At 33.7% G+C, this 5718-nt stretch overlaps 1 long non-coding RNA gene across 1 annotated transcript; it reads left to right on the top strand.

Annotated features, from left to right (window-relative positions):
- Nucleotides 1-1582: 1582 nt before the first annotated feature.
- Nucleotides 1583-3632, top strand: LOC138316913 (uncharacterized). The gene is made up of 3 exons (XR_011207678.1): nt 1583-1811; nt 2719-2824; nt 3475-3632. It is a non-coding gene; the product is annotated as an uncharacterized lncRNA (long non-coding RNA).
- The last annotated feature ends 2086 nt before the right edge of the window (nt 3633-5718 follow it).

The raw sequence follows: 5718 nt of genomic DNA, 5'->3' as shown, positions 1-5718 counted from the left end.
ATATAACAGCTGCCATGTCAATGCTTTTGTTACATGTATGAATATCAAAACGTTAAAGGGACCACTAATGTTTAGTATTCTTAGAAACCTTATTATTATAAATGTTAAGTTTTAATGTTTGTCTTTAAAATGATAATATTACGATTACTTTTTTTCCTTCGCTTTTTAAGTATTGGAAATCCAACTATTCACAATTTTGGTTTTGAAGACAGGTTATGTTTTGTTTTAAACAAAATATCACAAATAAAAAATGCAATAATATGTTTTCAGCAATAGCCAAATTCCAGTTCGCACGGACAAGCCAACAGGTACAAGAGAATGGTGTAACGGTGAAACTCCAGGTAGACAGGGTTCCAGGAGGAAACGCCGGAGCTGTTGATGTATACTGGAAAGCTGATGGTCTATCAGCTACATTTGGCAAGGACTTCAGTTTCACGAAGGCACCTCTTAAGTTCAAAGCTGGTGAAAACTGGAAATCAATTGTCATCAATATAATCGACGACAAGGTAGCTCAAGTTATATTCTACATGAATATTCAACAAACTCAATTAGCTAGAGCCTTTCCATCTTATAACTAATGATATGTTCACAATTAGACATAATAGATTCATACTTTTGAAGTAGCAAAAAGATTATTGATAAGATATATCCTATGGTTATTATACAGGGGAATAATTTTGGCGAATCAAACGTTGTTTTCAGAAAAGTTTGCATCAACGTATTTCAAATTATTTTCCAACGAAAGAATATTCGCGGAATGGTTGAATATGCTCAATACACTATTTATATCCAAGATGTGTTTTCTGTCTTCTGGCCGTATGATTCAGTAACATAACGCTATTGTATCCAACATAAAGATTCACCTATTATGATACAGATACATGAAAACACAGAGCAATTTAAAGTCACCCTCACCGGTACAAGTGCAGGTGGAGGAGTTGATTCCAGAAGGGTAACTACAGTCTCGATTCTGGATAACGACCGTAAGTGTCACTTAATTGTTTTTAACAATATATAATTTATTATGTTAATCAATACTTGATTAGTTTAGTCATAGCATTTTTTGATATAATATTTATTTAGATAATGGCAGTTGTATTCCTCAAGAGAAATTGTATTAATATATATATATTAAAAACATAAGGAAACAACTCTAATTGTCGAACCCGAATCTTTTCTCCAGTTTCACAGTACAAATCGGTCCAAAAAGATTTGTTAACGTGTCTATTCTGGATAATGATCGTACGTTTTATTATTACATGTCAATTATTGGTAATGGTCAAGTTTAAATACAGACGGTATATAACAGCTGCCATGTCAATGCTTTTGTTACATGTATGAATATCAAAACGTTAAAGGGACCACTAATGTTTAGTATTCTTTGAAACCTTATTACTATAAATGTTAAGTTTTAATGTTTGTCTTTAAAATGATAATATTATGATTACTTTACTTTTTTCTTTCTTTTTTTAAGCTATTGGAAATCCAACTATTCACAATTTTGGTTTTGAAGACAGGTTATGTTTTGTTTTACTCAAAATATCACAAATAAAAATTGCAATAATATATTTTCAGCAATAGCCAAATTCCAGTTCGCACGGATAAGCCAACAGGTACAAGAGAATGGTGTAACGGTGAAACTCCAGGTAGACAGGATTCCAGGAGGAAACTCCGGAGCTGTTGATGTATACTGGAAAGCTGATGGTCTATCAGCTACATTTGGCAAGGACTTCAGTTTCACGAAGTCACCTCTTAAGTTCAATGCTGGTGAAAACTGGAAATCAATCGTCATCAATATAATCGACGACAATGTAACTCAATTTATATTCTTAATGAATATTTAACAAATTCAAATAGCTAGACCCTTACCATCTTATACTAAACAGCATCATATGTTCACAATTATACATAATAATCTAATACTTTCGAAGTAACAAAAAATATCGATTCATATATCCTATGCTTGTAATAACAGGGGAATGCTTTTGTAAAATCGAACGGTTTTAAAAAAACGTTTATATCAATGTATTTAAAATTATTTTCCAACGGAAGAATATTCGTGGGATAGTTATTTGATTTAATATGCTTAACACACTATCCATAGATAAGATGCGTTTATGTCTTGGGTTGTATGATTCAGTAACATAACGTTATAACAAAGATAACCATTTCTACTTTTTCGTAAAACACCACCTGCCATTCTTACAAGTATCTAACATACAGATTCAACAGGAATCGTGTAACATTAAAACGATATGTCGTAAAACACATTACAGTAACCGGTACATTGCATCTCCCATATTAGTATATATGAATACTCAAATGACTCAAAGGGAAGGGAATCATTATCAATAACATTTATCTATCAATATGGACCAATCCCCCATATAAGGAAGGTCGTTACTGGTGATTATCATTAAAATGTAAAAAAAAAATTACAAAAAATATTTTGATAAAGATACACTCAATATTAATGTGTATCGTAGATTGACCACCAGACCCCAAGTTGTTTATAAAATTTCATAGGCAAAGTTTTAATACTAGATTATCTTCCCTCTAGTTTGACAAAAAACTTCTAAAATCAGGTCTGTCGCAGAGACAAAAATATTATGCAAAATATTAGTTATTGTTTTAATATTCTAGAGACTGGTGGCCAGTCTATGTCTATTGATAAGGTAATACTAAATTAATGGATGGATAATACCTATTTTGCTACAGTTACATGAAAACACAGAGCAATTTAAAGTCACCCTCACTGGAGCAAGTGCAGGTGGAGGAGTTGGTCCAAGAAAGGAAACAACTGTCTCAATTCTGGATAACGATTGTAAGTGTCACTATGTTGATTTTAACAATATATAACTATATACTTTAATTAATAAATAATCAATGACTACAATAAGTTTAGTCATAGCCTTTTTATATAATATTTACATGTATTTAAATAATTGTGCTATAATTATTGAACTTACACGTTTGGAAATTGTTTCAATTTGATGTAAGAAGACCAGATGCATACAGTTTTCTACAGATGTAAAGAACCAATCGTTTGCTGCGATCATGATCCAAAATATGAAAATAAAATCATCATGACATTGAATAAGTTAGATATTTTCCCGGAATATGGAAGGCGAGAAAACCAACCACAGGGATATATAACCCTTGATGGAAATAAACCCTTAGAAGTCCCGCACATGACCGGAAGTAGACGTCATATGCAACGTCAATCAACAATAGCAACGATGTTGCTTATATTTTTGCAGCTTGACGCATTTAGCAACGTTGTTTGGAAATATCTTCATGGGTTCTTTTTTTCTTTTACTTGTATTCGGTGTAATAAAATGATTATGTCCCTATGTGTTGGGATACATCTAAAACTTTCAATTAAGATAAATCGAGATGTATCCCTCCACAGAGAGCCGTTATTGTATATTCTTTAATATTTATTATAACAATATCACCTTTTGTTATTACTAGTACCTTGTGGTGGAAAGTGCCATTTATACAAGAATTCTATCTGCGACGAACCCAGCAACAGATGTGTATGTAAGGAAAACTTCTATGGAAACCCCTACGCTGGCGGATGTAGATGTGGTGGTGGCGGCGGATATTAGCCCTACTGAAGCCTTCAATATTACGACAGTTATTGTTATACAGAAAATATACCAATAAACATATAGCAAATTTGGGCATTTTTTTCTTTCTGATAATTTATCTTGGATATTAGGCATTATTAAATTGTCGTTCTAGTAACCATCTTGGTCAGAGTTCTTAAGTTACCAAAAGCCAGTCATATTTTTCGAAAAACCATCATTCTGCATTTACATTTTACAGAGTTATCTGCCCATGCAGGTGGGTATTTTGGGATATTATATGTACCTACCTGCAATGGATATAATTCTGTAGTATGCACAGTGGATTTCCTGCTGGTACAGACATTGAAAATTGCTTTAGGGCATATATCATTAGTGACGTATACAAACTTATTACACGGGCGAAATCACTGGATAACAGGCGGATTATGTGATAGATCTAAATTAATATATTTTTTGGTTTAAAATGTTTTCCCGTTAGAAAAAAATAGCATTCCAAATGAATTATAGAACAAATTATACAATCGTTTTTTATAAAGATGAAGAATAAACATCTATGAATCTATTATTTCACAGGCAAATATCTTCAAAAATCAATACAAAAAAAATATAGATTGAACTGAACGGATTCAATAAAGTCACGCCTTGTTGGCATAAAGATATTTTACAAGTTTTAACTCCCAAACGAGTCTCTGTCCGAGATATACTATAGTCTATAAAAGTAGTAGTGTCTACACACTGGAAGACCATAAAGGCCTTTTTTTAAATTGCCCTAATTTTCAAAATAGCCCTAATATTGATAGAAAATTACATAATAACCAGAAAAAAGTCTAATTCTGAGCAAACTGGTTCTAAAAATAACCACCGTGGTACTAATTTCCGTCACCCCGGTCTAATATTTCAGCAGCGGTCTAATTTTCAGTGATGGGTCTAATTTTCAGTGATCGGGTCTAATTTTCAGTGATGGGTCTAATTTTCATTGATCGGTCTAATTATCAGTTATAGGTCTAATTTTCAGTGACCGGTCTAATTTCAGTGACCACAGTCTAATATTGCAGCGGTGATCTAATTTTCAGTGGCGGGTCTAATTTTTAGCGACTGGGTCAAATTGTGATGGCCTCAGTCTAAAATTACAGCAATGATCTAATTTAAGCGACCGGGTCGAATTTTGATGACCTCAGTCTAATTTTATAGTGGTGGTCAAATTTTCAGTGACCGGGAGTAATGTTGGTGACATCAGTCAAATACACAATTACGGTCTAGGGTCAAATATTGAAGGACCACGTACTACATCTGTCTAATTATTCAAAGGAGTTCACTGAAATTTCCTTATCTTGTGTCTTAAAGTTTCTCTACTAGTTTGAATTTTGACACCATTTTCTAAAAAATATCACTTATCATCTATGTTTTAAATATATTTGACGGCCGAATAACGACGACCTTATCTAAACTTACCGTCATTAGCTTGCATAGTCTATTTCATCGTGCACATGTCTTAAATTATAGCCAGGTCTAAATAAAATAATTGGTGGTCGATAACTAATTTGTTGTGACTTGCGTATTCATAAGACCGGTCGTGTGTACGTATAGTGTATCGTCTCTAATCAAGGATTTATAAGTGAGACAAACGTCCTTGTCTCTAATGTAGCTTACGACCGCTTTATAGCTATACTAATTTAGTTCCAAGAATTCATATGTTTACAACAAGAAATAATCGGTTTCTCAGTATGAGTTTCATACTCATTGTGTAATGAAGATGACCTTTATTTTAAGCTATTAAAAAGTGTGCAACCCTCATCCGCAGACTACACTCTTCAGCATCCCGCTGTGATAGACAGATTTACCTGTGCCCGGCCGGCTAATTATAACCGGTCATCGGAAGCAAGGACGAATAAATCCTTGTCGGAAGAGATTATCCAGAAGCCGTCAGTAGTATCTGTATGGCGTTTAAGTTATACGTAATGTTGTTCATTAATAAAATTCTTGCAATATTCCGGACGAATTTTACAATGTCGCGGTGGCCGAGTGGTTAAGATGTCCCGACATATTACCACAAGCCCTCCACCTCTGGGATGCGGGTTCGAATCCCATGTGGGGCAGTTGCCAGGTACTGACCGCTGGCCGGTGG

This window comes from Argopecten irradians, chromosome 2 (assembly GCF_041381155.1).
Source record: "Argopecten irradians isolate NY chromosome 2, Ai_NY, whole genome shotgun sequence".
In the NCBI taxonomy this organism is placed as follows: domain Eukaryota; kingdom Metazoa; phylum Mollusca; class Bivalvia; order Pectinida; family Pectinidae; genus Argopecten; species Argopecten irradians.
This window is presented reverse-complemented; position numbering and strand designations above follow the sequence as displayed.